Genomic DNA, 12,248 nt, shown 5'->3' with positions numbered 1-12,248 from the left:
CTCCTTGAATCCAAAGGTAAAACAGCTTTCTCTTTTAGCAGATCTTGAATACCTGGATAGGCCTCTCACACAGACCGAGCAGCCAGTAGCAGCCGCTAGCGATCGTGGCAAGAGAATCTGGCAGGCTGGTTGTGCCCAAGTTGATTGATCGATCAAGTTCGTACATTCAGCCTGCATAATAATGGTCTGAATCTTGGTCGGTTCCTGCTGAACCAGCCGAGATTTGAACCGTGTATGGACGGCCTAACTTATAGTATGCCAGCACATTTTACAGATTGTCTGAATTCCTGGAGTTCAGCTTTAAAGTACACCTGTTACCTTTATAAACTCCAATAACTAATATAGTATGTAGAAACTGACCAGTGCCAACTGATGCTGCTAACTTTCCAGCCTGATGTTTTTCGCAGCACTCTCAGAGCCCCTGAAACCAATGCACCTGCAGTATCCCTAGATTGATTTAGGAAAAAGTTGATGCTGAGGATTTCTTTATAGCACACCCTACATGCTATCTGGGGCTTCAGTAATCTACTGAGATATGCTTGCATTAGATTGCAGGATACACTGTGGCTATTTCTTAGTAATGAGTGTCTTAAACATAGAAGTGGTAAACTACAGGTACCCCCTAGTTTTGAGACTCCCATAACCAAGGGTGTTGTCGGGCATGGAGGGGCATATTTGCTTTAATACAGGTCCTCAAAGGTCATAATGGTAAACATCCTTACGGGCGGCACAGTGGTGTAGTGGGTAGCACTCTCGCCTAGCAGTAAAAAAGTGTTGCTGGGGGGCGTGTCCGGGATGGTAGAGGGAGCAGGTGTGTGAGGCCTGAGCTCCCACAGATCGGCATATAATCCTATTTTGGGGTGCAGACACAGGACAAAAGACCCTCCTGTGCCCCCTCTCACCTCTGGGACACCTCTGGGGTATATACCAGCGTAATCCCCCACCAAAAATCTCGGGAACAGGCCGTGCCGCCGAGAACCGTGGACTAGGCCGAAGCCGCGGCCTCGCCTGATTTTCCTGCCCGCACAGAGAACCAGGCCGGCTGGTTGGGAAAGTTTTGTTATACTTTGCTGATTTGCTGTTTTTTTACAAGCGATGTACTTATGTCTGTCACAGGATGCGCCAGGTGCCATGTCCTGACCTTATTAAGGGTCCGGGCCTTGCACCTGTTTCTCTATGGTGATATATGGATAGAAAATATGTTCTCGAGTGTAGATGGCTGATTGTACCCTAATTTCATGGAACACCAGGGGTTTGAATTCCTCTGTTAAAAGATCACTGGTGTTCCAAGTCCTCAAAACATACCACCCCCAAATATGCATACTACAAGAGACCCATCTGATGGGAAGTAAACTTCTGAGTCTAAGACGACCCTCGGTGGGACATTAATACCACTCCACGTATACTAACTACTCCAGGGGGGTTAGCATTTTAGTGCACAAGTCCACACCGTTTAGATTGCTGGCGCTGGAGCTTGACCCTGACGTTCGATTTGTAATCTTACATGCCATTGTGGACAGATTAGAGTTGGTGGTGGTGGGATTGTACCTACCCCCCCCCCCCCCCCCCCCGGCCTCTATACGGGTACTTAACCAAATTATCTCTAAAATAGCTGCCTTTGGTATGGATAATGTGGTAATACTGGGCGATTTCAACCTGGTCCCGGACCCTGCAATGGACAGACTCACACTGGGGACGGGCTCGCCATCAGAGCTGTCCTCATGGGCTGAGGCGTCTATCTTGACTGACGTGTGGAGGTGGCGTCATCCTTCTCAACGCGCCTACACTTGTCACTCAGCTTCCCACAAGACCCTGTCATGGATAGATCTTGCCTATGTGGGAGGGTCTGTCCTGCCCATGGTTTGGGACATCAATATACTCCCCCGTGGCATATCCGACCATGCTCCGTTTGCTTTAAAGCTTTGTGTGTCTAATGCCCCGGGGAAGAATCTTTGTAGGTTGTCCAGATTCTGGTTGACCGACACTAGAGTATCTGAACCCTATGGATCTGAGGCGATACATTATTGGAGAGACCTAGACCAATCAGTGACTATGACCACATCCTGGGACGCATTTAAGGCCTTCACTAGGGGCAGCTTTCAAGCACATATCCGAAAGATCCGTAGGGATCTGAGGAGAGAAACACAGACAGCCGAGGGGAGGGTAGCAGCATTGGAGGCGGCATATTCCACAACGGATCCCCTGAGATATATTCAGATTTTCAGGCAGCGTTGAGAGATGTTCTTTTACTACGCACGGCGGCCACAAAAAACAAATTCTTACACCAGTCACAAAGAATTTTCGAACATGGAGAAAAAACAGGCAGTATGCTGGCATGGCTGGCGAGGGAAAGCTCCTCCCCGGTGACCATCTCAACTATTTCCGATTCAGACAGGACGATTTTGACTGATCCCGCGGATATTACAATAAATTTGCTTCATTCTATCGAGACCTCTACGGTTCTCGGATGGGATGTTCGGATGAGGAACTGACTGGGTACCTCGATGGGGTGGAGCTCCCTTGCCTGACATCCACGTTTAGGGAGGCATTAGATGGCCCGATCCAATTAGAAGAAATCCAGCGAGCAGTAGCCTCCTTGCAAAACGGTAAGACCCCAGGTCCTGACGGAATTCCAGCCGAATTCTACAAAACATACGCTGAAGAAATTCTCCCATCGTTTAGGTTAATGCTCCAGAAAGCCACAGAGGGGGGCTCATTACCCCCGACTATGGCTGAAGCGGTCATTGTGGTCATTCTTAAGCCTGGCAAGCCCCCTGATCAGTGCGCCTCATATCGGCCAATATCACTCCTCAACGTGACGCCAAGTTATTGGCAAAAGTGCCGGCTAGACGGTTGAACACTGTGATCACGGCACTGGTCCATCCAGACCAGTCTGGATTTATGCCAGGCAGGGGGACCGATATAAACATCAGACGTCTTCTTACACACCTCTCTAGGGCAGACGGGGACGGTTCGGAGGTAGTGACCTCTCTTGATGCCGAGAAGGCTTTTGACTCGGTGGAGTGGCGCTACCTCTGGGCTGTCCTGCGCAAATTTGGATTTGGCCCTCGCTTCATTGGCTGGGTGCAGATGCTATACCATAATCCCTCAGCACGCATACGAACAAACAACTCACTGTCCTCATCCTTTCCTTTATCTAGGGGTACCAGGCAGGGCTGTCCGCTTTCTCCTGGACTGTTTGCCCTGGCTATGGAACCCATGGCTGCTCGTATTAGAGCCTCCCCCTTGGTACAGGGCATTCAGGTGGGAGTAGTGATAGACAAAATATCCCTTTATGCTGATGATACCTTACTTTTTCTTAAAGACATATCCTCCCTCTCACCAGCACTTCAATTAATTGATGAGTTCGGCATTTTCTCGGGTATTAGGATAAATTGGGGAAAATCGATAATTTTCTCATTAAATGTATCCAATCAAAACCCACCGACAGGTACCCCCCTAAACTGGACACCTGAATTTAAATACTTGGGGGTAAGGGTTAGAGCTCCATTGTCCACATATTTTGAATTGAACCTTCAGCCACTCAGCCACTACTAAAAAATCTTTCCCAAAAATGTATAACATGGAAAACCCTCCCCCTCTCTCCAGGGGGAAGGGTAAATTTAATTAAAATGATATACTTGCCCAAATTTTTATACTTTTTTCGAAATTCTCCCCTGATCCCTCCAGCTTCATTTTTTGCAAAATTGAAAGGTATATTGTTTTCCTTTATCTGGAACGGAAGGCCCCCGAGACTGGCCATGACTACCCTCCAGCTGCCCATTACTCAAGGGGGTCTGTCTTTACCGGACTTCCAGGTATACTTCTGGGCAGCCGTCCTGGTGACGGTCAGGTGGTGGTTCTCTCAACCACGTGATAACCCGGCAGTGACCCTGGAAGCCGCCATCATGGGGTCCTACTCATCTCTTAGCAATGTGGTGTTCAGAGGAATAAAATCCCACCCTGGCATTACGGATCTGATGAACACCACCATTATAGTTTGGAACAGGGCCAGGCATAGTTTTAACAATCCAGAGAGGTTCTCCGCGCACATTGCCCTGTGGGGCAACCCTAGACTGCCACATTTGAAGTCGGTCCCAGACCCTCAAGTCTAGAAGTTAGAATCAGACCCTGTGGAGGGATTACTTACATCTAAAATCATAGATAGACCACTATCTACTCTGTATTTTCATTTGTCCATACCCCCTGCAAAGAAACTTGAAAAAACTCTGGTCAAGTGGAAGGCAGATATTCCTGACTTATCAGAGGAGGAATGGGAAACGTGTGTATCTTCCTTTGTGTTAAACACGATATCAGCCAGAGATTGATTTATGCAGGTCAAGTTTCTCCACAGGGCCTATTATACCCCAAAACGTCTGACAATTATGACACCTGACAGTCCAGTGGCCTGCGCCAGGTGTGGTCTGGAGTCTGCCTCCTTTCTTCATATGGTGTGGTCTTGTCCTCGCCTCGGAGACTATTGGAACGGAAATAGCTAACACTCTCAGCCAGGTTACCTCCTTAGATGTGGGAGCTCATCCCAAGGCAATGCTATTGAATATTTTCAGCCCCAATGTTAGAGGTAAATATACCAAACTATTTTTGAGCTATGCTACGTTCTATGCCCGAAAAGAAATATTTCTCCATTGGAAGGATGCATTACCCCCTAGAGTATCTTCATGGCGCTTAGCAATGAATTCTATACTCCCAAGAAATTTGATAAGATATGGTCGGGCTGGATAGACGCATGGGGTGCTGAGGTTGTGAATGATGTCCAAGTTGATGCAGAGATACCAGCCATATGATTCTACAACATGATTGAGTTCTCTTTAAACTTCACCTAGTGTATATGTTCAGTTAAGCTATTGAGGTATTGTGATTCCTTCCTTGCCTCCCCCTCCTGCCCCCCCCCTCCCTCATCTTCTAAGTATCCTTAATCCGCCCCCCCCCCTTCCCCCAGTCCCTCCCACAGTACCTCCTTGATTGATTGATTGTCTTAATATGCTACCTCTACACCAATACTTTGCTGCAATGTCATGTATTGCTCTCATACTTCTTTATGTTGTCTATATGGGAAAATTAATCATCTATATTGTGACTATATGTATACTGATATCATATCTAAATGTGCCTATGCATAGCTTGTAATGTTTAAATCTTGAATTAAAAAAATTTTTCTTGTAAAAAAAAAAAAGTGTTGCTGGTTTGAATCCCAACCACGACACTATCTGCCTGGAGTTTGCATGTTCTCCCTGTGCACTGTGTATATTGATGGTGCTATATGGGTTCCTTAAATAAATCATATACAATAGAGCAGTATCCTAATCAGACACAATGTACTGGGATAGGGACAATTGCAGACATGCACCCACACTCACTCAGGATGGACTGGTGTCTTTATTCAGTCTTACTAACTATGTAACCTACCAAAATTAAGAAACATTTTGCGCAAGTTCCAGTAATAGAGAATAGATGATAAAGTTAAATTAGAATGTTACACACAGATCATGAAATAATTTATGTATGTTGTTAGTAGTTCAAGAGCAAAGGAAACAAAGTAGACCAAAAAAAATATTAAACTGCAGAAACACTTTACATTACTTTAACACCTACTTGAAAGCTTTAAGGAGTTGTGGCTTATTTCCTAAGGCCAAATCACACAGGTCCTCTCTGCAATTGCTGTGTCAACAGCTTTGTAAACCTGTGGTTGAAGCCTTGAGGAAATTAATACATACCTGTGGCTATCGCCACCTCCTTTATAACATTAGGTATGTCTACGAGTGAAGTGAGATTCTAAGGAACTAGTTGTGTACAATAAATCGGTAAAGAGATTTTTAATTTACCTGGAGTAAAGCAACACACAGCGAACACGTTGCAAGCACCCACCATTTGCACCTTTTGTTATTAGCTGCCTCTGTATGCAATGGTTGAATGCTTTTTTAGGTCTAGGGGAAGAAGAAAAGCAAGTTTACTTACCCAATCTTCCACCGTAAGACCAGCCTCTTTTTACCTATGCCACGAAAGTCACTGGTTCTCTGACGTCATCAAGTCCAATGCCCTGCATTGCACATGAGGATGTCCGTGAACAGTCCATCACTTTAACATAGAGGAGCGCAAGCTTCTGTCAAAGTATGGGATCGAATAAGAAAAACTGATTTTCCCGTCCCCTATACCTAATCGAGTATTTAATCCGTGTAGTGCGGGGACAGCCAAACTGCATCTTAATTTACAAAGCTTTATGCAAGTTTGAGAATCTTTGTTTTCAGACATGTGACTCTTGAACCTCAATGGATTCAGCTAAAAATAACTGTCTTTTTTAAAAATAAGTCCTGATGTTTACTTTGTAAAATAAAGGCTAATTCCACCTTTCTGGTATTGTTTTATATTTAGGGTGTAACATGAAACATGGTGCCATTCCACAGCCGCTCCACCCTCAAACTGTTTCCCCCCTACCTAAAGCGCATTTTTCTTCTCCCTGCAGCATGTTGTTTGTTTTTTGGGTCTCTACCTGCGCAGTATGGCTTTTATTCACAGATTTATTCACACAGATCAGTGAATCGAAGACTATAAGCAGGTGTTAGCATCCTTTTTAGGGAGATCCCTCCCCTGGGTGATGCTAGTGGATGGAGTGCAGTGCTGATTTATAATCTGGTGTGGGTGGGGCTCTAAGCACAAGGTGGACAGGAGCCCCTGACATACAGCATGTAGGTTTATAGCCCAGAGAGTAGTAGGCCTTTTGGGCCTAGGCCAGAGAGAGAGACTCATTGTAAGGACCCACAGCTAGGAAACTCATGAAAGAGCATGTGGGAGGATGGCTGGACTTTAAAAATTTGGTGTTGGTGGCATCAATGTGCTCTGCACTGTGAACGGGATGTGCCAAGTCTCTTAGTATGTCGGTATTCAGTGAATCGTTGAAAAAGCATCCCGCGTGGACATTCTTTATTCGAAAAGGGGGCCTTAGAATAGGAAAACGTGAGTACTGTGAGAGGGGTGGGCTTCAGGCTGGCCAAAATGTGGGATGGAGTGTGTGACCATCTTGGTGGGAAGCAACAGTGAATCCAGGCCGCTTGCAAGCAGAGGGACTCATAGATCTTAATGGAGCATGAGTGCAGTGATACGACCACTCTTGTAGTCCATTGTTTACTTCCACCAGCTTCACAACTAAAGGTATTGAACTGGGGCTGGAGGAAGAGTCTGCAGCAGCCTGTGCTTTGCACCTGCGATCCACTGAATGCAGTAGCAATTTTATGCCGTTCCAAGGCAAAAAAAATAATAAAGGCACATTTATCTTTTAGCAATATGGGTGCATTTATTAATTTTTTTGCAAAACATGGAAAAGGTTTTAAACCTTTGGCATTCACTATTGTAGCATTACCCCCCCCCCCCCAAGGGCTGCTGGTAACTGGCTCCCCTATTCCTGCACAGCCAGTTAACGCACATTTCCAACTTGCATCCAGACACAAGAAATCAGTCCCTGGGCTTGTTTTTGTTGTTTTTATTAGAGATAAAAATTTCGATGGGGTAGAGTGGTTATGGGATACCCAACTTGACTGAAACAACAGATGGGGACAACTTCTTCCTATGTACAGATCTTAGACGGCTCTCCTTGCTGAAAACAGTCTCTTGGAACAGTGGCAATGTCCCTTACGAAATCAGGAGCTCTTAGCCTGCTTTGGAAAATAGCACAAAATGTTGCAAAACTGCAGGAGTATCTCCTGTCCTCTTGCATAACTGCTCCCAGCTCCACCACCTGCAGGTACTACCTGCCCTCCTTGCTTCTTGACTACCAGCCCACCTGGCTGCTCCAAAGATCTCCCAGGGCAAAGGATAAAGCATTAAGTACAGCTCTGTCCTTTTGAAAGTTTGCTATATGTGGCAGTCTCTCCCTTTGTGAATCCCTGGGTGTGTTGATGTACTTACTCCTTCCTCCTTGCTGTCTGCTGCTCTTAGGCAAGATTCCTTCCCAAACCGGATGCTGAAAGGATTCTTCCAAGCCAGCCTGAGCCCCAGCCTGAAGGCAGATCCCCCCTAGACCTGGGGGACCCCTCCTAGACCATTGACAGCCTCTTCAGCACCCCATCTTCCACCCAACCCCCCTTCTGGCAAGGCTCTGTCATATTTAAGGGCTGATTCATCCACCCTGCCAGGACATTTTGCCTGGGGATTGGTCAGACGCCTCTAAATATGCATGTCAGGACTTCTGGGCCTCCACCCTCTAAATTCCAGAAGCTTCTGAAAATCAAATATTCCGCGCTTAGGACCAATACCAGCAAGGAACTGCAGCCCCCCAAAACAGAGGAAAACACGAAGGTGAAGTCCACGTGGTAAAAAATGTTCTAATAGGGGAATGGCACTGTTCACAGACAATATATATGAAGAGGTGAATTCTAAAAATAAAAATAAAAAAGTGTGCACCAGAGTCCAACAACAAACTTGGTGAAAATTCCTGTAAACGTGCTAAACCCTTTTACAGTGTATATGTCATATGGGATTTGAGTGTGCAAATCACCAAAACATTTAAAAAGTGAAAATAAACATAAAAAAACATAAAAAACTGGTATGAGTGACACTAAAACATATCCACATTTAAAAATCCCACTGACGTGCCAAGTGACACCAAAAATTGGCAACTATGATTCCTCTGATGTTGACTGGAAAAATCAGAACATATAAATACAAAATATATATATATATATATATATATATATATATATATATATATATATATATATATATATATAGATGTGCAGCAATCAAAAAATTTATAAATTTGATAAATTAGTTCGTGATTGTGTGCAACCAAAAAACGTGTAATAATTTTATGTGCACCAATAAAAATTGTCCAATAAGTGAGAAAAAAAGTCCCTGTGTACAGATGGTATGTGTATCCAAGTGATCCCCAGCAGGTTTTCAGTACTGATGTTATCCGTTTTTTGTTAGGCCCCCACTTGTGCCCTCACTCACCGGAACGCCCAACCCCTGCAGGAGTAATGGGCATATGTGTGTAGTTCCAGAAACCGGAATCCTGAACAGCCGATATCCCTCTCTCAGGGTTCGTGATCTCCTTCCCACTTAATTCGCTATAATCCTTTTAATGGTATCCACCGGAGAAAGTCCATGTATGTAGAGAAAAGAGGAGCCTCATAGCGTAAATCTTCAGAAGCAGCAGCAGTTGAGCCAAGGCAGCCCTCCCAGAGGCAGACAGGAGAGACAGAATCTGTTTATTTGCAGTTTTCTTTCTCAGCTGTCAATCATAGGCTGGATCTCCCTCCCCATCACCTTTTTAGCTCTAGAGGGATATGCTTTGTTCATATTTCTTGTTAGAGGTTTGCAAACACTTTATATTTTCATGATTGTGTGCAGTTACTGTAATCGCCAGGAGATTTACATCCTATATGGGGGGTCTTCTGAATCGGGAGAGGCTGAACCCGACAAGATGGATGGATGGATTGATGGAGAAGAGAAAAAAAAAAAAATGAAATAAATAAACATAAACTTTAAAAGGCATCCGGAGCGAGGATGAAAAAAGAACGAAGAAAAAAAGAACCAAAGAACCAAAAGAACCGTTCTTTTTTCGTCCTCGCTCCGAATGCCATTTAAAGTTTATGTTTATTTATTTAATTTTTTTTTCTCTCCTCCATCCATCCATCCATCCATCTTGTCGGGTTCAGCCTCTCCCGATTCAGAAGACCCTCCATATAGGCTGTAAATCTCCTGAGGAGGCGATTACAGTAACTGCACACAATCATGAAAATATAAAGTGTTTGCAAACCTCTAACAAGAAATATGAACAAAGCATATCCCTCTAGAGCTAAAAAGGTGATGGGGAGGGAGATCCAGCCTATGATTGACAGCTGAGAAAGAAGACTGCAAATAAACAGATTCTGTCTCTCCTGTCTGCCTCTGGGAGGGCTGCCTTGGCTCAACTGCTGCTGCTTCTGAAGATTTACACTATGAGGCTCCTCTTTTCTCTACATACATGGACTTTCTCCGGTGGATACCATTAAAAGGATTATAGCGAATTAAGTGGGAAGGAGATCACGGATCCTGAGAGAGGGATATCGGCTGTTCAGGATTCCGGTTTCTGGAACTACACACATATGCCCATTACCCCTGCAGGGGTTGGGCGTTCCGGTGAGTGAGGGCACAAGTGGGGGCCTAACAAAAAACGGATAACATCAGTACTGAAAACCTGCTGGGGATCACTTGGATACACATACCATCTGTACACAGGGACTTTTTTCACACTTATTGGAGAATTTTTATTGGACAATTTTTATTGGTGCACATAAAATTATTACACGTTTTTTGGTTGCACACAATCACGAACTAATTTATCAAATTTATACATTTTTTGATTGCTGCACATCTATGTATATATATATATATATATATATATATATATACATATATTGTATTTATATGTTCTGATTTTTCCTGTCAACATCAGAGGAATCATAGTTGCCAATTTTTGGTGTCACTTGGCACGTCAGTGGGATTTTTAAATGTGGATATGTTTTAGTGTCACTCATACCAGTTTTTTATGTTTTTTTATGTTTATTTTCACTTTTTAAATGTTTTGGTGATTTGCACACTCACATCCCATATGACATATACACTGTAAAAGGGTTTAGCACGTTTACAGGAATTTTCACCAAGTTTGTTGTTGGACTCTGGTGCACACTTTTTTATTTTTATTTTTAGAATTCACCTCTTCATATATATTGTCTGTGAACAGCGCCATTCCCCTATTAGAACATTTTTTCCAGAAGCTTCTACAAGCTTCCAGATCCAGGGGGAGATACCAGAGATCTGCCTATGTACAGCCATCCAGCCTGACCTGCAGTAACCCGACCCAACTTCTGACTCACATGGCTTACCATGAGTCATAAACATAAATTTGCTTACAATGGCACAAGTAGCACACTAGAGGGTGCTACACTATATTACTGTAAAGCTGGCCAGACATGCACAACCTCCTTTAGATTTACCAACATCTTTTCAATGCAAGGGATTATCTAATTAGCCACTGAATTGATATTTTTCCATGTGGCATATGATTGTTGGCAAATTAAAAGCAGATTATACATTTAGATTAATGTGTTTTACCAAGTTGAAGGTTTTTTCCCCAGGTTCAATTTTTTTTTTTGGTATGTATGTTTTGTAAACTATTGTGCATTGCTGGGCGCAAGCCCTGCAAGCTTGTGCCTCCAATCTACTTCACTTGTCCTAAATCCTAGCCAGTAGTTGCCATTTCAGCTGTGCTGTACTGCCAAGAGATATGCTTTGAGTTGAGGGAGAGGTGGCATGCTTACCTAGTTGTATCACTCTGCAACTCCCCAGTTCTGATGAGCAGTCTTTCTCTGCCAGGTGATGGTGATTTAGGGATGCTGTCCCCACCTCCGAACAGAATGCACCCAGACAGAGTTCAATTTGGGAGCTTTCTTCTAGAACCTTACTAAGCTCAGGTAAGCTACTTGGACTAGTTGCACAGTTATAAGACTATGTTGTGTTCACTTATGGTAATTGCAAAAGGGACTGCTATATTTAGCATAGACTGGAGTATGAAGGGTTCAGGTTATCTGGAATGTGAACACACCCCGTAATCATACCTTTTCACCCAGCATTCATTGGGAGAGGGGAATAGTCACTCTTTTACAGAAGGGTATAATTGCTGCTACCTCTAGGAGGCTGCGCACTTGGCAAAACAGAAGACAGAGCCCCCTCTAGTGGTTAAATCTTGGCGTGTACTGAAGAAGCCCTGTTTATCTTAGGAAGTAGTACAGAGTTTTTGCATTCCCACACAAGTCTGTAAGAGTGGAAAACCTGCTTGGTAAAATGCAGATCAGTAGAAGGTTGACAGTAGGTCAAATGCACCTGCCAATGAATTCTGACTGATTTTCAGATTTTTTTTTCCATTTGTGATATAATTTACAATGCTCCCAATTCAGTAGATGAATTGCCTGTGCCAATTTTCGGATCGCAGTCCAGCTATAGCTAAAATGGTGTTCTTTGCTTTAAATAGAGTGAGTATGGGTTAAAAATCTCTTTCAAGCTTATATTTCTCTATGTAACCCCTACTGGTTGGTGGAATTTTCCTGGCTTCCTGCATGGTCAGCAGTACAAGGTAAATCATGCTAGCAGGAATACAGAGAGCAATACAGAACTTGTTTTTTTTAGTACAGTGAGGAAGGTTTAGAATTTCTGGCAGCTTTTTATTGCCCTTTTCCTCACTGGAGCAATTGACC

General features: G+C 43.9%; 1 long non-coding RNA gene across 1 annotated transcript in view; it reads right to left on the bottom strand.

Annotated features, from left to right (window-relative positions):
* Positions 1-12,248, bottom strand: part of LOC141144435 (uncharacterized) — a 36,762-nt gene that overhangs the window by 16,032 nt on the left and 8,482 nt on the right. The window lies entirely within an intron of this gene.

This window comes from Aquarana catesbeiana, linkage group LG05 (assembly GCF_042186555.1).
Source record: "Aquarana catesbeiana isolate 2022-GZ linkage group LG05, ASM4218655v1, whole genome shotgun sequence".
Lineage (NCBI taxonomy): Eukaryota > Metazoa > Chordata > Amphibia > Anura > Ranidae > Aquarana > Aquarana catesbeiana.
This window is presented reverse-complemented; position numbering and strand designations above follow the sequence as displayed.